The sequence below is a fragment of the Salvelinus namaycush genome, chromosome 12 (genome assembly GCF_016432855.1).
Source record: "Salvelinus namaycush isolate Seneca chromosome 12, SaNama_1.0, whole genome shotgun sequence".
Lineage (NCBI taxonomy): Eukaryota > Metazoa > Chordata > Actinopteri > Salmoniformes > Salmonidae > Salvelinus > Salvelinus namaycush.
Genome location: NC_052318.1, coordinates 14,895,785 through 14,923,591, shown reverse-complemented (window position 1 = coordinate 14,923,591; position 27,807 = coordinate 14,895,785). Strand labels below are relative to the sequence as shown.

The window sequence follows — 27,807 nt, the reverse complement described above, 5'->3', positions numbered from 1 at the left end:
ACACACACACGTTCTCAAACCAGCCCACGGGGGTTTTCCAGTTCTATCAGTGCGCACACAAACACACACACTCTTTCACGCACGCCAAACACCTCGTCACCTCCTCCACCTGGTAATTAAATCATGACCTTTGAGTGAAAGGAAGTGGTGTGATAATTGTACATTTAACATTTTAGTCATTTAGCAGATGCTCTTATCCAGAGTGTCACGCCCTGACCTTAGTTATCTATGTTTTCTGTATTATTTTGGTTAGGTCAGGGTGTGACGAGGGTGGGTATGCTTGTTTTGTATTATCTAGGGTTTTTTGTATATCTAGGGGTGTTGGTAAGTCTAGGCATATGTATGTCTATGGTGGCCTGAATTTGTTCCCAATCAGAGGCAGCTGTTTATCGTTGTCTCTGATTGGGGATCATATTTAGGTTGCCATTTTCCCTTTTGGTTTTGTGGGTTCTTATTCTATGTTTAGTAGCCTGTCTGCACTAGCCATATTAGCTTCATGGTTTGTTTTGTTATTTTGTTCGTTTTGTTCAGTGTTCATTCTTTAAATAAAGAAGAATGTACGCTTATCACGCTGCGCCTTGGTCTCCTCCTTACGACGGCCGTGACACAGAGTGACTAAAAGGAGCAATTAGGGTTAAGTGCTTTGCTCAAGGGCACAGCGATTTTTCACCAAGTCGGCCCGGGGATTCAAACCAGCGACCTTTCAGATACTGGCCCAACGCTCTTAACTGCTATGCTTCCTGCCAGACTCTGCCTCTCTCTGTCTCTTATCTTAAATAGGTCATCAACCTCATCACCACAGCTCCTGCCTCACTGCGTCAGAGGCTGGGTAGTGTACTGGGTGTTTACACAGTCACACTGAGTCCCGAATGGCATCATATTCCCTATGAGCTCTGGTCAAAAGCAGTGTGCACTATCGGGAATAAGGTGCCATCTGGGACGCACACACACTGTGCTCTCCACACTGCCTCCCCTTCCCTGGCCGACACGTCTGATGTAAAACCATGCACATAATGTGAGGCCTGAAAAATCCCCAGACAGATGCCTTACTGCTGCCCCCCAGACAGATGCCTTACTGCTGCCCCCCAGACAGATGCCTTACTGCTGCCTCCCAGACAGATGCCTTACTGCTGCCCCCCCCAGACAGATGCCTTACTGCTGCCTCCCAGACAGATGCCTTACTGCTGCCTCCCAGACAGATGCCTTACTGCTGCCCCCCCCCAGACAGATGCCTTACTGCTGCCCCCCAGACAGATGCCTTACTGCTGCCCCCCCCAGACAGATGCCTTACTGCTGCCTCCCAGACAGATGCCTTACTGCTGCCTCCCAGACAGATGCCTTACTGCTGCCTCCCAGACAGATGCCTTACTGCTGCCCCCCCAGACAGATGCCTTACTGCTGCCCCCCCAGACAGATGCCTTACTGCTGCCCCCCAGACAGATGCCTTACTGCTGCCCCCCCAGACAGATGCCTTACTGCTGCCTCCCAGACAGATGCCTTACTGCTGCCTCCCAGACAGATGCCTTACTGCTGCCCCCCAGACAGATGCCTTACTGCTGCCTCCCAGACAGATGCCTTACTGCTGCCTCCCAGACAGATGCCTTACTGCTGCCCCCCAGACAGATGCCTTACTGCTGCCCCCCAGACAGATGCCTTACTGCTGCCCCCCAGACAGATGCCTTACTGCTGCCTCCCAGACAGATGCCTTACTGCTGCCTCCCAGACAGATGCCTTACTGCTGCCCCCCAGACAGATGCCTTACTGCTGCCTCCCAGACAGATGCCTTACTGCTGCCTCCCAGACAGATGCCTTACTGCTGCCTCCCAGACAGATGCCTTACTGCTGCCCCCCCCCAGACAGATGCCTTACTGCTGCCCCCCAGACAGATGCCTTACTGCTGCCTCCCAGACAGATGCCTTACTGCTGCCTCCCAGACAGATGCCTTACTGCTGCCTCCCAGACAGATGCCTTACTGCTGCCCCCCAGACAGATGCCTTACTGCTGCCTGCTAGCAGCCTGCTGCCTCCCTCCACTACCGCACACTCTGATCTTCATCGCTGTTTTTTCTAAGAACTGGCAACGATCAAATGTGGGTGGTTTACATTCGCGAGGGCACACATTTCATACATTTTTACACAGAGTTGCTGTGCCCGATTACGCTTGTTATCTTTTCATTAGATAAGCCCCTTCTACTGTCTGTCGCTAAAGGTGCCGGCCAGCCTAAAGGTGTTCAAAGCTGGAAGGATTGTCTAAAGTGGTGACTGGAAACAGACTCGTTAGTGGATCTTGCAGAGATGCAGGCAGAAGGTGACTAATCTGATGCTGCTTCCTTTCTCTCTCTCACTAGCTGACTGTAGACGACGTAGTGTTTCTATGGCTTACTGTAGACAACGTAGTGTTTCTATGGCTGACTAGATGACGTGGTGTTTCTACGGCTGACTAGATGACGTAGTGTTTCTATGGCTGACTGTATACGACGTAGTGTTTCTATGGCTGACTGTAGACAACGTAGTGTTTCTATGGCTGAATGTAGACAACGTAGTGTTTCTATGGCTGACTGTAGACAACGTAGTGTTTCTATGGCTGACTGTAGACGACGTAGTGTTTCTATGGCTGACTGTAGACAACGTAGTGTTTCTATGGCTGACTGTAGACGACGTAGTGTTTCTATGGCTGACTGTAGACAACGTAGTGTTTCTATGGCTGAATGTAGACAACGTAGTGTTTCTATGGCTGACTGTAGACGACGTAGAGTTTCTATGGCTGACTGTAGACGACGTAGTGTTTCTATGGCTGACTGTAGACGACGTAGTGTTTCTATGGCTGACTGTAGATTACGTGGTGTTTCTACGGCTGACTGTAGACGACGTAGTGTTTCTATGGCTGACTGTAGACAACGTAGTGTTTCTACGGCTGACTGTAGATTACGTGGTGTTTCTACGGCTGACTGTATACGATGTAGTGTTTCTATGGCTGACTGTAGACAACGTAGTGTTTCTATGGCTGACTGTATACGACGTGATGTTTCTATGGCTGACTGTAGACAACGTAGTATTTCTATGGCTGACTGTAGACGACGTGATGTTTCTATGGCTGAATGTATATGACGTAGTGTTTCTATGGCTGACTGTAGACGACGTAGTGTTTCTATGGCTGACTGTAGACAACGTAGTGTTTCTACGGCTGACTGTAGACGACGTGATGTTTCTACGGCTGACTGTAGACAACGTAGTATTTCTATGGCTGACTGTAGACGACGTGATGTTTCTATGGCTGAATGTATATGACGTAGTGTTTCTATGGCTGACTGTAGACAACGTAGTGTTTCTACGGCTGACTGTAGACGACGTGATGTTTCTACGGCTGACTGTAGACGACGTAGTGTTTCTATGGCTGACTGTAGATGACTGGTGAAGGGAAACCACAGGGGTGAGGTGAAATAACAGTTCTCTCTGGCCAGAGTCACATGTCCTGAACACAAGCTCCGTCAGCGGACTTGATGATGGAGTTGGAACCACAGTTGAAGTCGGAAGATGATATACACTTAGGTTGGAGTCATTAAAACTCGTTTTTCAACCACTCCACAAATTTCTTGTTAACAAACTATAGTTTTGGCAAGTCGGTAAGGACATCTACTTTGTGCATGACACAAGTAATTTTTCCAACAATTGTTTATAGACAGATTATTTCACTTATAATTCACTGTATCACAAATCCAGTGGGTCAGAAGTATACACACACTAAGTTGACTATGCCTTTAAACAGCTTGGAAAATTCCAGAAAATGATGTCATGGCTTTAGAAGATTATGATAGGCTAATTGACATCATTTGAGTCATTTGGAGGTGTACCTGTGGATGTATTTCAAGGCCTACCTTCAAACTCAGTGCCTCTTTGCTTGACATCATGGGGAAATCAAAAGAAATCAGCCAAGACCTCAGAATTGTTTTGTAGACCTCCACAAGTATGGTTCATCCTTGGGAGCAATTTCCAAGCACCTGAAGGTACCATGTTCATCTGTATAAACAATAGTACGCAAGTATAAATACCATGAGACCACGCAGCCGTCACACCGCTCAGGAAGGAGACGTGTTCTGTCTCCTAGAGATGAACGTACTTTGGTGCGAAAAGTGCAAATCAATCCCAGAACAACAGCAAAGGACATTGTGAAGATGCTGGAGGAAACAGGTACAAAAGTATCTATATCCACACAACCTCAAAGGCCGATCACCAAGGAAGAAGCCACTGCTCCAAAACCGGCATAAAAAAGCCAGACTACGGTTTGCAACTGCACATGGGGATAAAGATCATACTTTTTGGAGAAATGTCCTCTAGTCTGATGAAACAAAAATAGAACTGTTTGGCCATAATGACCATCGTTATGTTTGGAGGAAAAAGGGGGAGGCTTGCAAGCCGAAGAACACCATCCCAACCGTGAACCATGGGGGTGGCAGCATCATGTTGTGGGGGTGCTTTGCTGCAGGAGGGACTGGTGCACTTCACAAAATAGATGGCATCATGGGGAAGCGAAATGATGTGGATATATTGAAGCAACATCTCAAGACATCAGTCAGGAAGTTAAAGCTTGATCGCAAATGGGTCTTCCAAATAGACAATGACCCCAAGCATACTTCCAGAGTTGTGGCAAAATGGCTCAAGGACAACAAAGTCAAGGTATTGGAGTGGCCATTACAAAGTCCTGACCTCAATCCTATAGAAAATTTGTGGGCAGAACTGAAAAAGCATGTGTGAGCAAGGAGGCAACAAACCTGACTCAGTTGCACCAGCTCTGTCAGGAGGAATGGGCCAAAATTCACCAAACTTATTGTGGGAAGCTTGTGGAAGGCTACCCAAAATGGTTGACCCACGTTAAACAATTTAAAGGCAATACTACCAAATACTAATTGAGTGTATGTAAACTTCTGACCCACTGGGAATGTGATGAAAGAAATAAAAGCTGGAATAAATCACTCTCTACTATTATTCTTACATTTCACATTCTTAAAATAAATTGATGATCCTAACTGACCTAAGACAGGGAATATTTACTAGGATTAAATGTCAGGAATTGTGAAAAACTTCCGACTTCAACTGTACATAAACAATGAGAGAGGGAGTTCAGAGACCGAGAGAAAACAGAGGGGGAAAGAGCGAGAGTTGGGCAGGAGGGCGAGATGAGTCTGGTGGACCTTCCCACTTGGTCTTGTATCCCGTGTACAATGTATAAACAACCGTTTAGTCTATTCGCCATATCAGGAGACACCACCTTGCGAAACACCTCCCAGTCCTCATTCCAGTATTCCACTTCTAAGGTTTGTTCTGTATTTTCTTCTCCTTCGGCTAAGATGTGGCGCTTCACTCTACAGGCTGGGTAATCAAAAGCATATCCCCACAGTTGGCCATTAGTCATAACCAATTGATGTGTCAGTAGCTTTACGGGAGATATTTGGGGTTCTGTACAAATTTAGAAAATTATTTTTTGGAACATCATACACTACATGGCCAAAAGTATGTGCTCGTCCATCATCTCATTCCAAAATCATGGGCATTACTATAGAGTTGTTCCTCTCTTTGTTGCTATAACAGCCTCCACTCTTCCAGGAAGGTTTTCCACTAGATGTTGGAACATTGCTGCAGGGGCTTCCATTCAGCCACAAGAGCATTAGTGAGGTTGCGCACAGATGTTGGACGATTAGCCCTGGCTCGCAGTCGGCGTTCCAATTCATCCTACAGCTGTTCGATGGGGTTGAGGTCAGGGATCTGTGCAGGCCAGTCAAGTTCTTCCACACCGATCTCAACAAATCATTTCTGTATGGACCTCGCTTTGTGCACTGCGGAATTGTCATGCTGAAACAGGAAAGGGCCTTCCCCAAACTGTTGCCACAAAGTTGGAAGCAAAGAATCGCCTAGAATGTCATTGTATGCTGTAGCGTTAAGATTTCCCTTCACTGGAACTAAGGGATCTTGGTCCGAACTATGAAAAACAGCCCCAGACCATTATTCCTCCTCCACCAAACCTTACAGTTACCACTATTCATTGGGGCAGGGAGCGTTCTCCTGGCATCTGCCAAACCCAGATTCGTCCGCCGGACTGACAGATGGTGAAGCGTGATTCATCACTCCAGAGAACACGTTTCCACTGCTCCAGAGTCCAATAGCAGCGAGCTTTACACCACTCCAGCCGACGCTTGGCATTGCGCATGGTGATCTTAGGCTTGTGTGCGGCTGCTCGGCCATCGATACCCATTTTGTGAAGCTCCATACAAACAGTTCTTGTTCTGACGTTTCTCCCAGAGGCAGTTTGGAACTCGGTAGTGAGTGTTGCAACCGAGTACAGACGATTTTTACGTGATGTTTACGTGACAGCACTCGGCAGTCACATTCTGTGAGCTTGTGTGGCCTACCACATCACGGCTGAGCCGTTGTTGCTCCTAGACGTTTCCACTTCACAATAACAGCACTTACAGTTAACCGGGGCAGCTCTAGCAGGGCTGAAATTTGACAAACTGATTTGTTGGAAAGGTGGCATCCTATAACGGTGCCACGTTGAAAGTCACTGAGCTCTTCAGTAAGGCCGTTCTACTGCAAATGTTTGTCTATGGAGATTGCATGGCTGGGTACTCGATTTTATACACCTGTCAGAAACGGAAATAGCCGAATCCTCTAATTTCACCTTGTGTCCTACTTCAGGTCATCATGTGCGTGTCAGTACGTAACAATTCCATGTTTTCTGTGCTTTTTGTCTTTTCTGTAGCACACCCGTAGTGTTCACAGCACTTACTATGTGGTTGCTACTAATACTCAGGCAATTTCCAGCCTACACAGAAATGACTTTTTCCACAAAACTTCTCAACTGTTCAAACACAGGCCTCCAAGAACTACACAGCGGTTCAACAAGTTAATTCTACAAGGTCAACAAGTTCAATCTTCAAACACAAGTTCACTACAAAATTTCTCTGCGGACATTACTTCTTACTTCAAAACACAATTTAAAAGTTCAAGAAGTTCACTACACAGCAGATCACCAAAAAAATCACAAATTATACAATGATACACTAATTATCCTGAGGAAATCCTGAAATGTCATTAAGAGGTCAACAAGAGGACAACTCAGAACATTCAACCATCAATCAATTGAACTAATCAAATGAGTGAAAGCAGCCGTGTGCTCTATTCTCTCTGCTGAGGGAGCTGTAATAGCTTATTTTGTTGTTTGCACATTCCTCACATAATATGACTGGCTTCAGAGCTTTCCGAGGAAGCTTTGATCCCCATTTGCCGTTTGGAATATTTATTTGGAGCGAGGGAGGGCTTCTGACTCTCACCTCCTCCATATTTTTCACAGTACACCCTTCCCTCCAAACCCCGAGGGGATGTGGTTTGGGGTTTTATTGCACACTGACTGGCCTTGGGGGATCTGTGGTGTGTGCATTTTGTGGCTACTACCGTCTGGGTGAGGCTCAGAGAGAGAAAGCGAGCTACTGTGTGAAAGAGGGTCAGTGTGTTAGGAGTGTTAATGACTAAGAAGGTGGGAGGAAGAGAGAGAATCAGCAAGGGTCAGTGTGGAGATAGAGAGAGAAACCCTACAGACCCTGTTCAAAAGTAGTGCACTACATAAGGAATAGGGTGACACTTGGGACCCAACCAAAAACACCACCCACAGGTTTGTCATCTTGCTGGATGATATGTTTTTCCCCGACACCTCTGATGTGAATGACATTTATCAGAGGGACATAAACAGCACAGTGCTTTATTCAACCCGGTGGGGGCACAGACAGCCGGCAGGCAGGGGCACACAGAATCCTGTTTCATGTTCTGCTCTTTCTGTTTTCACAGAGAAAGGACAAAGCACTGACTAACTGGTAGGTGTTTGTTAGGTATTGCAAAAGTGGAGACAGTTTTCTTGCAAGGTTTCAGCGACGTGCTAACGAAGGTTGAGAGACTGAACAGTAACAGTAAGGTGAAACTTTGTGAGAAAACACTGTGGGTAGTCTCCTTCCCTGCTTTCGTTCGCCACTCGGGCTCCTGAGTTGCGCAGTGGTCTAGGACACTGCATCTCAGTGCAGGAGACGTCACTACAGTACCTGGTTCGAATCAAGGCTGCATCACATACGGCCGTGATTGGGAGTCCCATAGGGTGGCGCACAATTGGCCCAGCGTCATCCGGGTTTGGCCGGGGTAGGCCGTCATTGTAAATAAGAATTTGTTCTTAACTGACTTGCCTAGTTAAATAAAGGTTACATTGTTTCTTTTTTCATTGTCTCACAATCATTTCCCCCAATCCCCCCATCTCAAATCTCTTCATGCCTCATTGTCACTAGGTGCCTAAACTCCCTCCTGCCTCCCACACGTTTCAGTGACCCCTTTCTTCCCTTGCACCTCATTCCCAATCTCTTGTGCCGACTCTGCCAGGCTGTGTGAGGGGTTCCACTGTGGCCACGCCTGCCCCTGCCCCTCATCCACAAACGACCCCATTCCCACCACCACCTACAGCCACAGAGCAGCCAACCGGAACAATCAGGCCAGACTCCCGTGGGGCTTCCTACACCGGATGTGCCAGGGGCACCCATGTCTGGGACTGGCGTGTGTGTGTGTGTGTGTGTGTGTCAGACAGAAACCGAGAGAGGCCGATTTGATCAGAAAAGATACTGACAGATACAAACTGACAGAAACTGAAAATGAGTGGGCTTTAAAGGGAAATTCCACCACTTTTCAACATATTTTTCTCCAGCATCATACCAGTGTCTACATGTGTCTAAAAATTGCTTCTCTGTGACATCACAGGGCAGGATTAAAAGTAAGGGGGAAAAGTTAGTTATTTTCAAAACCTGCAACAAGTTTCTAGCCAGAAGGAGGGTATTTTCTTGCTCCACACGTCACCATGAATCTCATAGTGCTTGAAAATCACTGTTATTAAAATGTTTGAACTTTTGATGCTATGAAAGAAATAAAGCCTGCACACTTATAAGCTCCACCGTGTACCTTTATTCACAAACTAACAAAGGTTTAGATCACACAAGGATCTTCGTCAGGTTAGGGCAGTCTATATACAGCATATATAAGTTGAAAGGGGCAACACAAAACATTTACACTTTTTGAATATTATAACTGTATAGCAATTCATATCAGGTAGACAAAACGTATGTGACCATACCCAACCGTGGTTGTCATTATAACAAATGAATCAGATGGCGTTCACAGGAAATGGCTATTGGGAAAGTCCTCATTAAGTCCATTTGGAGACATGGTTTCCAATCGGAATATCCAGAAGTATTCAGTTTGCAACAGAAGTCTATGGATGTGCGCCCCTCGCCTCAGTACTTTGACATGCTGGATACCCATGTACTTCAATGAGGAAACATTGTGTCTGGCAGTCATAAAGTTACTGTTTTTCTTTATTATTTTTTAAAAACTTTTGATGACATCTTCGCATAGAACTTTTTGACTTTATATATTTGTTCTACAAAACTGAGAAATGCGTAGTTTTCACATTATGTAGACACTGGTATTGTGCTGGAGATTATGAAAATGAGATTGAAAAGCGGTGGAATTTCTCTTTAAGTAAAGAAAAGTCCCCAAAACAGATAAACAACACGTAGTTTGACGTGAGTCATAGCAACCCTCTCAGTCAACCGTTAGTCTATCTGATAGGAAATATTCCAGTAACACAAACGATGAAAGACCTACGGGTCTGTCCCTAATGGCACCATATTCCCTACCTACACAGTGCACTAGTTTTGACTAGGGTGCATTGGGCTCTGGTAAAAAGTAGTGCACTATGTAGGTAGGGAATAGGGTACCATTTAGGATTCAGCCCAAGTGAAAACACTTGCTCTGATAACAGAATGACATCAGAGGGAGTCAAGTGGACCTTGAGTCATTTCAATATTTCTTAGAAGAATCAGGAAATGTAAAAAAATGACTCTTTGCACTTGAGATGTTAATGTTGGACATTCACTTTGAGAACAAACACAGAATTTATAACACAATGACTACTACAGTAGCCTAAACCTTTCAGAATGTGGGGCTTATTTTGTTGTCAAATGCATTTTAAAAATCATCCAAAAGGCACTGGATAAAATCTGTTAGAAAGCTGCTAAAAACTGCTTCTCTGCCGTAAGTCGTCAGGCACAGTGGATTAACCAGAGCCCTTATGTGTGCTGCCATTTTGTGATTCCTTCAGATGCCTATGAGGTCTGCCCAGGAACGCCAAGCGTGTTGTCATGGATATGGCTGAGCCTTAACAGCCATATTCCAGTGCCCCTTTACTACAAAGAATCAGTCTAGCCGGCTAGGGTTTTAGTCTTACTGCGTTAACTACTATTATCTTTTCTGTTTCCACCCCATTTGTTTTATTTTCATCTTCCCCAAAACTCTGGCAGTTACCCTACACAGAAACTAAATCACAACCCCCCTTCTTGCCGTCCTTTCCCCTTACACAAATGTGCACACTCGTAAAAAATAAAGAGACTCATAATAATCCCTCTTGGGGGGTTGAGGGGTGGGGTGGAGCAGTTTGTGTTGGGGGATTGTTTTCATTCACATTTTCCACTGAGTCAATTGCGAGCCAGTAGAGGGAAGAGAAGGCTGGGAGGCTGCTGGCTGCACAGAGCAGGGCTGGCACGGTGCCAGGACCTTGCTTCAGGTCTCACAGCTCCCCCAGCCTTTGCTGTTGCTAAAACACTGCAGTGTGAAGAAATTCAGCAGAGCTAGCTTCCCTGTATCTGTCCCATTGATGAGGAAGCTAAAGAGGGAGGGAGGGAGGGAGGCAGGCAGGCAGGCAGGCAGGCAGGCAGGCAGGCAGGCAGGCAGGCAGGCAGGCAGGCAGGCAGGCAGGCAGGCAGGCAGCCAGGCAGCCAGGCAGGCAGGCAGGCAGGCAGAGGGAGACAAACAGTCAGGGTGGCAGACAGACAGTCAGGGTGACAGACAGACAGTCAGGGTGACAGACAGTCAGGGACGGAGGCAGAAAGACAGACAGTCAGGGTGGGAGGCAGACAGTCAGGCAGGGAGGGAGGCAGAAAGACAGTCAGGGAAGCATCGAGCTAGCTTCTACACCAGCTACACCTCTGTGTTGAAGTCACCTTTCTCCCTCAATGTTCCAAAAAGAAAAACAGGGTGGGGCTAACACCTCCAGGGTGCACCACCCTTTTTGTTAGGGGGGGGGGGGGCGCTAACTTGCATTGAAGAAATGTGCCGTTTACACATTTTGTCATGAGTCTATGGCAAAATCTTGCAGTTTTAAAAAAGGTAATTTTCCTGGAGTTCGTGCCCTGCATACCCTTTTGGCAATCCAGTCCTGTGTGCATGTCTAGTGAGAGCAAAAGAAAGCAAGCTATTGCTCATTTTCTGAGAGCCTGAGTCATCCTCATTACATGTATTACTGTATTCACAAATTGGAGTGTTTGTGTGTCCGTACGTGTATGTGTATGTGTGTGTGTGTGTGTGTGTGTGTGTGTGTGTGTGTGTGTGTGTGTGTGTGTGTGTGTGTGTGTGTGTGTGTGTGTGTGTTGTGTAAGGGTGTGTGCCTGCCTGCTTGTGTAAGAGATCACAGTAAGTGTGTGGGAGTTGTTAAAAAGCTCTTTTGAAAGATAAGAGGGATGAGCGTGAGGGAGGGAGAGAACGAGAGATGCTGAAGGATACAGTTGCCCTACACTTGTCAAGGATGATGTCATGATCGTTAGACTCTACACATGATGCTGTGGGCCTCTCTCTCTAGTGTGTACAGTCCAATACTCAATTCATAGATAACAGATAAATAAACCTTGTAGAGATCCACACAGAGATAACGGCTCATGGCATTGGACTGGGAGACTCATGACAACCTGTCTAGTACAATTCCATCCTGCAAAGAGCTATGGAGATGGCCAAGCAACCATCACTGACTAGCACTAATTAGCTAACATGTTGACTCTTGACAAGGAAGTTGAAGGTAGCATATCGTTAGCTTAACGCAATTGCTGGAAGTCTGAGTATCTACTAGCCAGCTCCTCTCAATAGCAGGGAAACAGACCTAACTTCTCTAAGTATTCGTTACAAGTACATATACACAATTATATTTTGATTATAGTTGTTTGAAAAACATTTCTTTTTGGAACTCTTTTCTCCGAACTTCATTCATCCGCTGTGATGGTGGGCGCAAGGATAGGCTGGGCGGGAGTGTCAACACTGAGACAGCGATGGTTTTTAACGAGTTTGCTAGCTAGATATCAAGTAAGCAAAGTATGAGAAGAGTACATCAACGACAAAATCCCACAGAAGAGGAGTACATCAACAGACTGCTCATCCGAAGCAATATTTCCACCTCCCAGCTGTGACTTTGAAAATTGTGGACACCGCTGGAGTGTCCACAATTTGGTGGAAAGTTTTAAGTTCCTGGGCATACACATCACAGACAAACTGAAATGGTCCACCCACACAGAAAGGTGGTGAAGAAGGCGCAACAGCGCCTCTTCAACCTCAGGAGGCGGAATATTTTTTTTGGCTTGTCACCCAAAACGTTGACAAACTTTTACAGATGCAAAATCGAGAGCATCCTTTCGGGCTGTATCACAGCCTGGTATGGCAACTGCACCGCCCTCAACAGCAAGGCTCTCCAGAGGGTGGTGCGGACTGCACAACGCATCACCGGGGGCAAACTACTTGCCCTCCATGACACCTACAGCACCCGTTTCACAGGAAGGCCAAAAAGGTCATCAAGGACAATAACCACCCAAGCCACTGCCTGTTTACACCGCTATGATCCAGAAGGTGAGGTCAGTACAGGTGCATCAAAGCTGGGACTGAGAGATTGAGAAACAGCTTCTATCTCAAGGCCATCAGACTGCTAAACAGTCATCACTAACTCAGAGAGGCTGCTGCCTACATAGAGACTCATCACTGGCCACTTTAATAAATTGATCACTAATCACTTTAAACAATGCCACTCTAAATAATGCCACTTTAATAATGTTTACATATCTTACATTACTCATATATACTGTATTGAGACCCAATCACTGGACACTTTAATAAATGGATCACTAGTCACTTTAAACAATGCCACTTTAAATAATGCCACTTTAATAATGTTTACATATCTTACATTACTCATATACCATGTATATACTGTATTTTATACCATATAATGCACCTTGCCTATGCCGCTCGGCCATCACTAATCCACATATTTATATGTACATATTCTCATTCACCCCTTAGATTTGTGTGTATTAGGTAGTTATTGTGGAATTGTTAGATTACTTGTTAGATATTACTGCACTGTTGGAACTAGAAGCACAAGTATTTCGCTACACTCACATTAACATCTGCTAACCATGTGTATGTGACCAATAAATTTGATTTTGATTTTGTATTTTCAAGCTAGCTTACAAGTTTAAACTTGTAATGTCACATGCAGTACAATGAAATGTTTCTTGCAAGCTCTAAACGAACAATGCAGTAATCAATAACAATGTACTGTAAAAAAAAAAATATATATATATATATATAAATTAAAAATATAAAAATAAGACAGCTAGCTAGCCTACGTGGCTAAGTGTGGTGAGACTGTGTTATATCGACTACCATCACTTGTCCAATATCGAATATGGTTTGTGGGTGCAATAACAAACCAAGGAAGTTGTCGGCTATAATCTTCCACAAACTTCCATTGAATGATCCGGACTGATTGAAACTATGGCTAGTTGCCATGAATATAGATAACAACACTGCGACCAAGGACCACAGAAAGTTAGTAGTTTGCTCAGATTTTTTGGACAAGCTATAAAACGAGATGTTTCCTGAGGGAAACAGCGGTCCCATCAGTGGGCATTCTATGCACGCCAGACCAAAGTGGAATGGGGGTATAGTGAGCTCCAAAAGTATTGAGACAGTGACCAATCTTTGGTTGTTTTGGCTCTGTACTCCAGAACTTCGGATTTGAAAGTATACAACTATGGAGGTTAAAGTGCAGACTGTCAGCTTCAATTTGAGTGTATTTTCATCCATATCGGGTGAACCGTTAAGATTTTACAGCACTTTCTGTACATAGTCCCCACATTTTTGCATATGGAGGATCGGGTTTGTATCAGGATTGAGATCCACACTACTATGGAGGTGGAATAGATCGGAAGTCAGGACATCAGATTCCATGTGGTGTTTTTGCATTTACACATCAGGGAAAAGATCAGATAGGTATCACATATGCAAACAATTGGCAAAAGATCTGAATTGGGATGCGTGTAAACAAGGCCAGAGAGGAGTGCTTGAATTGGGCCGGTACATACCACTGCCTCAAAAAGTACTGGCCCTGGTCAAAAGTATTGGACTATAAAGGGAATAAGGTGCCATTTGGGACACCCATTTTGAACCAGGCGAGATCCAAGGAGATCCTCTCCCTACTGTAGGGCCCTATAAAATCTGAGGACAACCCGGACGGAATCACGGGATCCAGACATTAAAATGGAATTCCACAATATTAAGAAATGTAGTGAGCATACTAGGGAATGCAGAACTAAATATTCTGAACATTAATTTGCCCAAGTTTATCATAAGACATGAACAGAATGCATCAGTGAATCGTATTTGCTGTAACTTTCTGAAGAGGTAACCAGGACGTCTCTGTGTGTATGCACGCGTCTACTACTTTGTGTAGCCGTTAGCCATGATGCTATCCAATGAAAACAGTCTTCTGGTAGATGGAAAGGGTTTCCCAAAAACCTTCTCAATTAAATGTTACCTACAAACTTCAGGAAATTATTGCAGAAATTCCCCAGGCTCTATGCCTACCTGGCAGAATGATATCATGATTATTTTCATTAATTCAGTGGGTATTTGTTTGCAAACTCTACCATCACGTGCGCTACAAAAACACAGCCTCTTGCTAGGTGAGAACTGGAATAAAGCGGTAACTACACCCCAAAATACACATTTAAAAAATCCCAGACCTCAAAAGTGGTCTCCTGATGTGGTTTAAGCATTGTTGTGGACATATAACGTACACTTAGTTGTTTTTCTATTAATTTATTTGTAGTGATTTTGAGAGCGAAAACCTGAAAAAAACTGTAAAACGGAAACCCGGAAAAACCAAAACAGATATTTCTCAGTAGGTGCCGGAAAAAATACAACAATCATAAATATTAACTAACAGGGAGCACTTAATATGCTGAACTCTTTTCATGTCGTCATAGCCGTAGTGTAGAGGGAGGGGGGGGAGCTTTGCTTGCTAGAAGTTTATGGGACGGAATATCTAACGATCTGCAATAAACTGTTCTCCTTAATTGCTTCATTGTGAACACTTTAACAACTGGTAAAAGCCCTGAGGAGATGCTAGCTCACAGCCCACAGTCATGACCTGCATTTTAACACGCACAGATAACACTACTCAGCAACAGTATAACCCCAGGGTTTCTGATACACACGCACACACACACGCACACGCACACGACCGGGAAGATTTTAATTTACCGGCCATTTGAGAAATTTACCGGACCTATATGTATTGGGTGCATAACCCATTAGGGTGCCCACACACGGTTCTCAGAATAACAGAAATTACATTTAGATTATGGTAATGGACAGAACAGAACATACAACTCATGTAATGAAGCAGCCAATAAAACCTTAATTTCAAACATTTGCCAACATGCAAATCGTGGGAAAACACCATTCTAAACAGCGCATCTGATAGCGGTTCCATATGTGACAGATGAAAATCTCTGTTAGAAACTTGATGCAACCACTAGGATGAGTTGCTAATATGACTAGGATTGTGCCTTTGGTTTTTGGACAACAAAATAAAGTTGATTTGAAAACCAATAGAACAGGAGAGAAATGGCATAGTGGTGGGTCTAATAGGGAAGTAAATGGAAATACATTTACCCAATTTATATAATTACTCTACCTATCACAAGCTCGTAGTCCTGTGCCTATTTGGGAAGCCAGCAATTGGGGCAGCGCACATGGCAATAGACCTAGCTGATTATTGAGTTGCGGGTCTCAGTGAAAAGTATTTTAAAAATGTGTGAAGATAGTGTATCTTTAGTAATTTAAAATGTTGAGACAAGAAGGGGATGGGTGTGTGACGAAGATATAGGCAAGTCTCTCACCAGAATAGCTCAGCCGTCTCCCGCCAATGCTTGCGCATTCATCGTTTCATTGTGTTAATTGTTTGCCCTTTGATTAAAACAAATATATGTCACCAGTCGTAACAATCCCGTCATTTGGTTACAATAATTTCTACTAACGCATTTAATAATTACAGTACTTCACCGTTCTTATTCTCAGAGTGGAAACGTTGTTTGTAAAGTTCACAACCTGCTGTTAGAAACAAGTTTTGGTTTATTTCATAACCATAATTTAAGAGATTTGAAAATGTTTATTGTCTTTTGTTTGAATGTGCACCATGTGAGCAATGAGAATGTGTCTGGTTTCTCTGTCCTAATTATGTTGCGGTAGCGAGCGCGCCTGAGCATGCATAGAAGTACCTGGCCTGCTGAGTGGAAATGTAGGAGCGTTTTTTTTTTTTTTTTTTAACATCCATTGCGAATGATAATATAGTAATACTATAGTTCCTCACAGTAAGCTATTTGAAAAATCTTTCCCACAATCTCCCCCTTGATAATCACCAATCCTTGGTGTGGAAGAGCAATGGATGTTATTGGCCTACTGCTGTACTGGCCTATAGGCTATGAGTTTCATGCAATCATTTCTTTAGCCGCCATTGGATCCCAGCATATCAATATTTCCATATGGCAGAGGCTGGTGATCTCACATTAGTTGACTTTTAAATTTGAGATTTTTATCATTTTTATTCAGATTTTTATGATTAACCACGTGACAATGATTTTAAGAAATGAACACTGTAATTTAAATGAAACTGTTCCACAAAAATGGCACGCAGAACGGTAGTTATGGTTGGAAAACCATTTAACCTTCCCCAAACTTGAAACTCACGTGCGCCACCTATGAAGTCTTTAAAAAATAATTGCATCCACGTTTCCATGGTCGGATTATGCCTATAGGCTACTTTGAAGCATAGTAAGACGCGTTTTGAAAACGCCAACAGAGGGTGCCCTGCCTCAAGCTCCAATAAAACATTGCAGGTTTAAAAAAATAAAAATGTAAAAATCATAATCAGTTTGTTTCGTGCATTACTACACACACCCGGGTAGAACTTTTGGTATACGAATCACTGGGTACTCACCATCCACCCGACCTCCCCGAATTCCCTGAGACGGCAGAACAAATTACTAGCTTCTTTGGCGAGACATCGAGCTGCTTGGGAGTCCTCGGGGAGAGTAGGAAGCGAAGACGCCGATAGAGACGCAGACATGGCGGGTTTTACTGAGATTAAGACACCAGGCGACCCGTTCTCCATTACCGAGCATACTACTCACCGATGTTCAATCATTAATGAACAAACTTGACGAACTCAGAGCGAAGATATCCTTCCTGAAGGACATCAGATCCCCCAACATAATCTGTTTTTCTGAAACTTGGCTTTCCTCCAACATCCAGACGGATTATATACAACCAACAGGTTTTAGTTTTTCGAGTGGATAAGAAGCGTGCTCTCTCTGGCAAGAACAAGAGTGGCGGCTCTGCTTTATGACCAACAACACATGGTGAAATGGGGGAAATGTACAGGAACTTGCGAGTTTCTGCTCCGCCGACATGGAATACTTGGTCATAAAATGTAGTATTTTTTCCCTTCTGAGAGAGTTCACAGGGATTATCCCCATGGCTGTGTTCATGGCTGTGTTCCTCCCACCCCAAGCAGACATCAAAAAGGCTCTCAAAGATCTTCATTGTATCCTAAACAAACTGGATACCGCATTCCCGGAGGCAGCGTTTATTGTTGAGAATCGTGCTCCCAAATTATTACCAACACATCGACTGTCTAACTCGCGGCAATTCTACTCTTGACCACTGCTACACGATCACGTGGACTGGAATATGTTCCGCATTCGCCTCTGGATATAACGTCATCGAATCCGCCGACTCAGTCACCGCATTCATCCAAAAATGCATAGATGACTTGAGACCGATATTATCTTTTAAAACGTACCCAAATCAAAACATGTGTATTGATAGCAGCCGTTTAGGAAAACTGAAAGAGAGAGATGCTGCTTATGAACAGGGCAAGGTGACCGGGACAATAGTTTGGTTAAACAGTACAGATATGACTTATGCAGACCGATCAAGATGGCGAAACCCATATAGAGACAAAGTGAAGGAGCAATGCAGCACTGTCGGACACAAGATGTATGATCATGGATTAAAAACAGCCAGCCACATCACGGTAACCAAAGCCAAACTACCGGACGAGCTAAATACCTTTTTCTCAAGATTTGAGCACAATGAACCCTGAGCTGCCGAGGAGCCCCCGATGACAACATGGCCTACACTCTCACAGTCTCCACTGAGGACGTATGTAAGTCATTCAAATGTGTCAAACCTCGCAAGGCTGCCAGCCCAGATGGCATCTCTAGGCGTACCTTCAGAGCATGTGCAGACCTCAATCTATCCCTAGCTCAGGTCTCTATACCATCCTGCTTCAAGATGTCCACTATCATCCCTGTGCCCAAGAAAGGGAAAGTAGCATTCACTTCAGTCATCATGAAGTGCTTCCAGAGGATAGTCAAAGACCATATCACCTCCTCCCTCGCCTACACACTCAACCCTCTCCAATTCTCCTACTGCCCTGACAGATCAATGGACAACGCAATTGCCATTGCACTGCACACTGCTCTGACCCACCTGGACAAAAGGAATACATATGTGAGGATGCTACAGCTCGGCATTCAATACCACAATGCCCTATAAACTCATTACAAAGCTCTCGGCCATTGGTCTGAACTCCTCCCTACGCATCTGGGTCCTGGACCTCCTGACGGGCGAGGTAGGCAACATTACCTCCTTGACACTGACCTTACAAGGGTGCGTTACAAGGGTGCGTTATCAGTCCCCTCCTGTATTCCCTGTATACCCACGACTGCGTGGCCTCACATACAGTTGAAGTCGGAAGTTTACATACACCTTAGCCAAATACATTTAAAAATTCAGTTTTTCATAATTCCTGACATTTAATCCTAGTAAAAATACTCTGTTTTAGGTCAGTTAGGATCACCACTTTATTTTAAGAATGTGAAATGTCAGAATAATAGTAGAGAGAATGATTTATTTCAGCTTTTATTTCTTTCATCACATTCCCAGTGGGTCAGAAGTTTGGCCCACTCCTCCTGACCGAGCAGGTGTAACTGAGTCAGGTTTGTAGGCCTCCTTGCTCGCACACACTTTTTCAGGTTTGCCCACACATTTTCTATAGGATTGACGTCAGGGCTTTGTGATGGCCACTCCAATACCTTGACTTTGTTGTACTTAAGCCATTTTCCACAACTCTGGAAGTATGCTTGGGGTCATTGTCCATTTGGAAGACCTATTTGTGACCAAACTTCCTGACTGATGTCTTGAGATGTTGCTTCAATATATCCACATAATTTTCCTACCTCATGATGCCATCTATTTTGTGAAGTGCACCAGTCCCTCCTGCAGCAAAGCACCCCCACAACATGATGCTGCCACCCCCGTGCTTCATGGTTGGGATGGTGTTCTTCGGCTTGCAAGCCTCCCCCTTTTTCCTCCAAACATAATGATGGTCATTATGGCCAAACAGTTCTATTTTTGTTTCATCAAGACCAGAGGACATTTCTCCAAAAGGTACAATTTTTGTACCCATGTGCAGTTGCAAACCGTAGTCTGGCTTTTTTATGGGAGTTTTGGAGCAGTGGCTTCTTCCTTGCTGAGCGGCCTTTCAGGTTATGTCGATGTTGGACTTGTTTTACTGTGGATATAAATACTTTTGTACCGGTTTCCTCCAGCATCTTTACAAGGTCCTTTGCTGTTGTTCTGGGATTGATTTGCACTTTTCGCACCAAAGTACGTTTATCTCTAGGAGACAGAAGGCGTCTCCTTCCTGAGCGGTATGACGGCTGCGTGGTCCCATGGTGTTTATACTTGCGTACTACAGATGAGCGTGGTACCTTCAGGCTCCCAAGGATGAACCAGACTTGTGGAGGTCTACAATGAGGCACTGAGTTCGAAGGTAGGCCTTGAAATACATCCACAGCTACACCTCCAATGGACTCAAATTATGTCAATTAGCCTATCAGAAGCTTCTAAAGCCATGACATAATTTTCTGGAATTTTCCAAGCTGTTTAAAGGCACAGTCAACTTAGTGTATGTAAACTTCTGACCCACTGGAATTGTGATACAAGTGAAATTATCTGTCTGTAAACAATTGTTGGAAAAATGACTTGTCATGCACAAAGTAGATGTCCTTACCGACTTCCCAAAACTAGTTTGTTAACAAGAAATTTGTGGAGTGGTTTAAAAAAAATAAAAAATAACTCCAACCTAAGTGTATGTAAACTTCCGACTTCAACTGTAGTTCCAACTCCATCATCAAGTCCGCTGACGACATGACAGTACTAGGCCTGATCACCAACAGCGCCGAGCCTACAGGGAGGAGGTAGGCACTGACAGTGTGGTGCCAGGTAAACAACCTCTCCCTCAACGTTAGCGAGACAAAAGAAGCTGATTGTAGACTTCAGGAGAAACCAGGCTGGACACGCCCCCATCCTCATCAATGGGGCCGCCGTGGAGACGGTCAATAACTTCAAATTCCTCTGCATACACATTGCAGAGAAGCTTAAATGGTCTAACCACACGGACACCGTAGTGAAGAAGGAACGACAGTGACTCTTCAACCTCAGGATCCTGAAGAAATTCCGCCTGTCCTCGAGGGCCCTCACAGTGTTCTACAGGAGCACCATGGAGAGCATACTGTCGGGCTGCATCACAGCCTGGTTCAGCAACTCTACCGCCGCGGACGCAAGGCTCTTCAGAGGGTGATACCTGCAGACGAACGCACCATTGGGTACACACTGCCTGCCCTACAGGACACCTATAACACCAGGTGTCACAGGAAGGCCAAGAAGATAGTCAGGGTCCCCAGCCACCCAAGACCAGCCACCCACTGTTCTCCCCACTTCAATCACTCAGACGCAGGCAGTAAAGGAGCATCATGGCAAAAACTGAAAAACGGACCAATAGTTTCTACCCTCAGACCATCAGGCTGTTGAATAGCCACCACTAGTCAGCTACCTGCCGCCCCTACATGTGACTATTAAACAATCTGAATCTGACATGAATGTGAATTGTAAAAGTGGTGGGTGACGTGTTGATAGCCTGTTGCCTGCACTTGAATGGTGAATGGGAGGTGCGCCTCAATTACCAGTTGAGAAATAAAAATAGTAACTATTTTTATTCATGCACCAAAACTGTTTTTAACATGCGATTGCATTTAGAATTGTTCTGCCATGAATGGACTTATAAAAGCATGTTTAATCCACCAGCAACCAGCTGAAGAGCTGCAGGAGAAATCCCGCTCAAAATAGGCTCTGTATGCTGTGTGCATGTGCTGTGCTCATGTGATAGTTGTGTTGGATAAATAAGATACATGATGACTAATGAAAATACACACATGCCAATTAACCTATAGACCGATAAGCATTTATTTATCGCTTTTCTTTTTTTAGTCGGCTAACAGAAATCTTGACACACACACAAACCGCTGCCTCATACTGGTATCACCGAGAAACAGGAGCTAATGGACAAACTTCCTGCAGTCTTACACACACTCACACACACACACACACACACAGACACAGACACAGACACACACACACACACACACACACACACACACACACACACACACACACACACACACACACACACACACACACACACACACACACACAATGTGCTCCGTCCCATGCTCAACTTCCCCTCTCCACTGTGTAAAGCTGACAGACAGCGGTCAGAAGCAGCACAGCAGGCTAGCAGGTAACCACAGACCTAACAGAGTCATCTGACCTGCCTCATTTCCAACTGCCTCATCATTGATCTCCATTCAACTGGTTTGTTTAGTTTAGCAGGCTAATGATACAGTAAAGTACAATGTAGCAGCATAACCCCTCTCCAGACCTGGGTTCAAATACTATTTGAAATCCTTTCAAATACTATATCTATCTGTGTTCGATTGAGCTTGCCTGGCTAAAATGGACCAATAGAATAGTCCCAAAACTGCAAACCCTGCCCAATTGGCACTCCAGGCATGCTAGAGTAAACGCTCAAAGTATTTGAAAGATTCCTAATAGTATTTGAACCCAGGTCTGCCCCCCTCGCTCTCCCCTCTCTGCTTTCTCCATCAGCCTCTCATCTAACGGGCTGCCTGGGGTTCAGTCACAGTCAGACGTTCTAAATACCCCACTAATAATGGGGCACAGTAAGTACACATCTAACCCACATGCAGCGTCATCGCGTTGCTTGGTATGCGTTTTTGGTTCCTGCACACCCTACCCTCTTCCTATGCAGCTGTGGCACAGCCCTCTGCATTCCTCTCCCTGTCTGAGACACTTCCAGGCAGCCAGCCCACCAGCATCCAGCCAGCCAGCCAGCCAGCCCACCCCACATGAAAAGCTCCTGAATAACTTTGTTTGACCGATGTTTACATTGAATATTGAAGCTGATAAGTCAAAATTCAGAATAGTAATCTATGAAGCTGAATAGTCAATGCAGGTGAAGAGATGACAAGGACGAGGAAATGAAGCCACTTTCAGTCTATAGAGATGCAACAACCCAAGGAAAGCTGCTAGGTCCTTTGTTGCCCTCATTTAGTCTGGTCTGGACTGGCTGGGTCCTTTGTTGCCCTCATTTAGTCTGGTCTGGACTGGCTGGGTCCTTTGTTGCCCTCATTTAGTCTGGTCTGGACTGGCTGGGTCCTTTGTTGCCCTCATTTAGTCTGGTCTGGACTGGCTGGGTCCTGTGTGGCACTCATTTAGTCTGGTCTGGACTGGCTGGGTCCTGTGTGGCACTCATTTAGTCTGGTCTGGACTGGCTGGGTCCTGTGTGGCACTCATTTAGTCTGGTCTGTGGTGCAGTCATGCCACTCCACTCCTTCGCCTCATTTCTCTGAGACTAAAGGTGTTTATTTACCCACTCCCTCATGCTTTCTCTGTCATCCCTCTCTCTCTGAAAACGCAGCGAGAGGCAGGCGGGCGGACGCTCTGAATGAGGTCATCCAAAACAAAGCAGCGGACAATGCAACAGAACAGACACCAACAGGAAGAAGAAACAACATGAGACTACGCCACCTTAAAAATACAATAAAAAAATAATTAAAAAAAACACCAAACCTCAAGCGGAAGAGGAGAGGAAAATGAAGGATGGAGGAGTAGAGGAAAATGAAGGATGGAGGAGTAGAGGAAAATGAAGGATGGAGGAGTAGAGGAAAATGAAGGATGGAGGAGTAGAGGGGAAAGAGAGGAGGAGGAGGAGGAGGAGGAGGAAAGGCTGGAGAGTGAGAGCAGACTGGAGAGCAGTGCGTGATAGTTTTTGGGGCAGCTGAGAGATTGGAGTCCGCTGGGTAACACAACCCAAGTAAACCATGTTTACGCTCCTTAAAGCGGGAAGGCTTAAGTGACTAGCCAGGGTGCTTCGGCGTCCCCGATGAGGTCATTAAAACAGAATGGCTTCCCGTTGCCAGCTGTGTTTAGCAGGATGAGGAAGTGAAGTAAGAGAGAGAGCGAGCGAGCACGTGAGTGAGTGAGAGGGGATCTACAGGCCCTGGTCCCTGATGAGTGAGTGAGGATGAGTCACTCAGCCAGGCGGAACAGAGCAGAGGTCCTTTCCCAAATGTACCCTATCCCCTTTATAGTGTACTACTTTTGACCAGTGCCCACTAGAAAATAGGTTGCCATTTGGAATACAACCTTTGAGGGCCCTGCTGCCACCTGCAAAGCCCTGAGTGGCCACAGCTATCCAAGGAGGGCTCCCTCCGTCACCAAACCACAGAGACATGTGCACCACAGGGCAGCAGGGGAAGTGATAGGAGCAGGGCTGCCTGGTGATTCACGTGGGATGATCAACTACAGCTTCCCTCCTAAAGGACTCTTTATGGGTGAGGTGGCAGGGTACACAAAATGTGATACATACAGTACCAGTCAAAAGTCTGGACACACCTACTCATTTAAGGGACCGAGAGACTGAAAAACAGCTTCATCTCAAGGCCATCAGACTGTTAAACAGCCATCACTAAAACAGAGGCTGCTGCCTACATACAGACTTGAAATCACTGGCCACTAACAAATGGATCACTTGTCACTTTATTAAAGCCACTTTAATAATGATGTCTTGTCTTAATAATCATATCTTGCATTACTCATTCCAGATGTATATACTGTATTTTACACCATCTATTACATCTCGTCTATGCCGCTCGATCAATGCCCATCCATATATTTATATGTACATATTCTTATTCCATCCCTTTACTTAGATGTGTGTATTAGGGAGTTGTTGTTGAATTGTTAGATTATTTGTTGATACTGCTGCACTGTTCTTTACTAGAAGCACAAGGACTTCACTACACTCACAATAACATCGGCTAACCATATGTATGTGACCAATAAAATTTGATTTGATTTGATGTCGTAAGCAAAAAAGCATTAAACAAATCAAAATATATTTTAGATTTTAGATTCATCAAAGTAGTCACCCTTTGCCTTGATGACAGCTTTGCACACTCTTGGCATTCTCTCAACCAGTTTCATGATGTAGTCACCTGGAATGCATTTCAACTAACAGGTGTGCCTTGTTAAAAGTTCATATGTGGAATTTCAAACCTTCTTAATGTGTTTGAGCTAATCAGTTGAGTTGTGACAAGGTAGGGGTGGTACACAGAAGATAGCACTATTTGGTAAAAGACCAAGTCCATATTATGGCAAGAACGGCTCAAATAAGCAAAGAGAAACGACAGTCCATCATTACTTTAAGACATGAATGTCAGACAATGCGGAAAATTTCAAGAACCATAAAGAGCTATGATGAAACTGGCTCTCGGGCCTCCCGAGTGGCGCAGTGGTCTACGGCACTGCATCGCCGTGCCACTAGAGATTTTGGGTTCGAGTCCAGGCTCTGTCACACCTGGCCGCGACCGGGACACCCATGGGGCGCACAATTGGCCCAGCGTCGACCGGGTTAGAGGAGGGTTTGGCAGGCATGGATGTCCTTGTCCCATTGCGCACTAACAACTCCTGTGGCGGGCCGGGTGCAGTGCACGTTGACACGGTCACCAGGTGTACGATGTTTCCTCAGACACATTGGTGTGGCTGGCTTCCGGGTTAAGTGGGTATTGTGACAAGAAGCAGTGCGGCTTGGTTGGGTTGTGTTTCAGAGGACGCACGGCTCTCGACCTTAGCCTCCCCCGAGTCCGAATGGGAGTCACAGCGATGAGACAACTACCAATTGGATACCAAAACATTGGGGTGAAAAAGGGGTACTTTTTTTTTTTTTTTAATCTTTTTTTCTTAAAATCTTTTTTTCTTTTTTTTAAATCAACAAAAAAAGAAACTGGCTCCCATGAGGACCACCACAGGAATGGAATACCCAGAGTTACCTCTGCTGCAGAGGATCAGTTCATTAGAGTTAACAGCCTCAGAAATTGCAGCCCAAATAAATGCTTCAGAGAGTTCAAGTAATAGACACATCTCTACATCAACTGTTCAGAGGAGACTGAATGAATCAGGCTCTCATGGTAAAATTGCTGCAAAGAAACCACTACTAAAGGACACCAATAATAATAATAATAATAATAATAATAAGAGACTTGCTTGGGCAAAGAAACACAACCAATGGACATTAGACCAGTGGACATCCGTCCTTTAGTCTGATGAGTCCAAATGTGAGATTTTTTGTTACAACCGCTGTGTCTTTGTGAGACGCAGAGTGGGTGAACGGATCATCTGCGCATGTGTGGTTCCCACCGTGAAGCATGGAGGAGGTGTGATGGTGCTTTGCCAGTGACACTGTCTGTGATTTATTTAGAATTCAAGGCACACTTAACCAGCATAGCTCTCACAGCATTCTGCAGCAATATGCCATCCATCTGGTTTGCACTTAGTGGGACTATAATTTGTTTTTTAACAGGACAATGACCCAACACTCCTCCAGGCTGTGTAAGGGATATTTTACCAAGAAGGAGAGTGGTTGAGTGCTGCATCAGATGACCTGGCCTCCATAATCACCCGAGCTTCAACCCAATTTGAGATGGTTTGGGATGAGTTGAACCGCAGAGTGAAGGAAAAGCAGCCAACATGTGCTCAGCATAAGTGGCAACTCCTTCAAGACTTGGAAAAGCATTCCAGCTGAAGCTGGTTGAGAGAATGCCAAGAGTGTGCAAAGCTGGCATCAAGGCAAAGGGTGGCTACTTTGAATAATCTCAAATATAAAATATATTTTTATTTGTTTTAACACTTTTTTGGTGACTACAGGATTCCATATGTGTTATTACATAGTGTTGATGTCCTCACTATTATTCTACAATGTAGAAAATAGTACAAATAAAGAAAAAGCCTTGAATGAGTAGGTGTGTCCAAACTTTGAACTGGTACTGTACACACACACACACACACACACACACACACACACACACACACACACACACACACACACACACACACACACACACACACACACACACACACACACACACACACACACACACACACACACACACACACACACAGGACAGAGGGCAGAGGGCAGGCAGATGGGGGTTGGTTAGGAACCTTCAGATGGCCCAGATGTTGCTCAGCTCACAATGCATGACATACAGCTTTGATCTGCCACACGGGTCCAACCATCAGCACTGATGGATAGAGCGGGTGTGTGTGTCTGTAGGGTGGTTGAACTGCATTCCCTTGGGAAGATACCCAGCTTCACTACCCAGGGGAGAACTAACACAGACACAAACACTAAGCTTGGGCGATATACCGTTTATACTGTATACCAAGGAATTTCAAAATACCCCTGCTTATAACTATAAGTTAAGTATACCTATAAGAAATCTAAGATGTGTCAAATAAATAATATTCAGGTCAGGGCTCCAGTCATGGATTTTGTTTGCTTAACTGGCTAGCTAAGTGGCTAGATGTCAAAATCAAACTTGTTGTCTACAGCGGTAATACTGTACACCCCGGTATGATACAGAAACAGTATGAACATCTGGTTACTGTCCAACCCTTATATACGCGCACACGCAACTCCACTCAGGCAAACACCCCCCCCCCCCCCACCCCACCCACACACACCCCCACACGCTCAGCCCTGGGGACAGCTTACACACACAATCGCTGTTGTGCTTTAGGGTGGAATACAAATTACTTTCAGTGATCCATGTACTTATTCCAAGCACAGCTTGCATAGATTTCATCTCATGTTTAACTAACAAGTCTTCAACTGACAGAGCTGATGTACCACTACGGGGAGCTCTACTAACACACTGATGAGTTACCGACTCATAGAAAATTCACCACAGAATCCAAACCTGAGCATATTTTTGTCCATATTGCGTAAAATATTTTCTGTGCATATGGAGTCGATTTGGTATTGTGCCAGAGTTCACCAAGGCATAGATGAGACAATGCAAGGAGAGGACATCCCTATGAAATGGTTAACAGGAGAGAGTAATGGGAAGCCGGGCCTGTAAGTGATTTCACCCCTCCATCCAGCCACCCTGCTGAGAGAGCATAACAGCCATACCGTATGCCTGGACTCTAACCAAGCCTGGCCTTTACTGCAGCTCTGGAGCACTGGAGACCACACCTTGGTTCAGATACTATTCAAAATATTCATAATACTATAGCAGGGCTTGATTGTGCTTCCTGGCACATATTGAACCAATAGAATAGTCCCAAAAGTGCA

The 27,807-nt window shown here is 44.8% G+C and overlaps 1 protein-coding gene across 1 annotated transcript in view; it reads right to left on the bottom strand.

The window, feature by feature from the left end:
- The window catches only part of LOC120056944 (protein Jade-1-like), a 230,211-nt gene that overhangs the window by 113,116 nt on the left and 89,288 nt on the right, over positions 1-27,807 (bottom strand). The window lies entirely within an intron of this gene.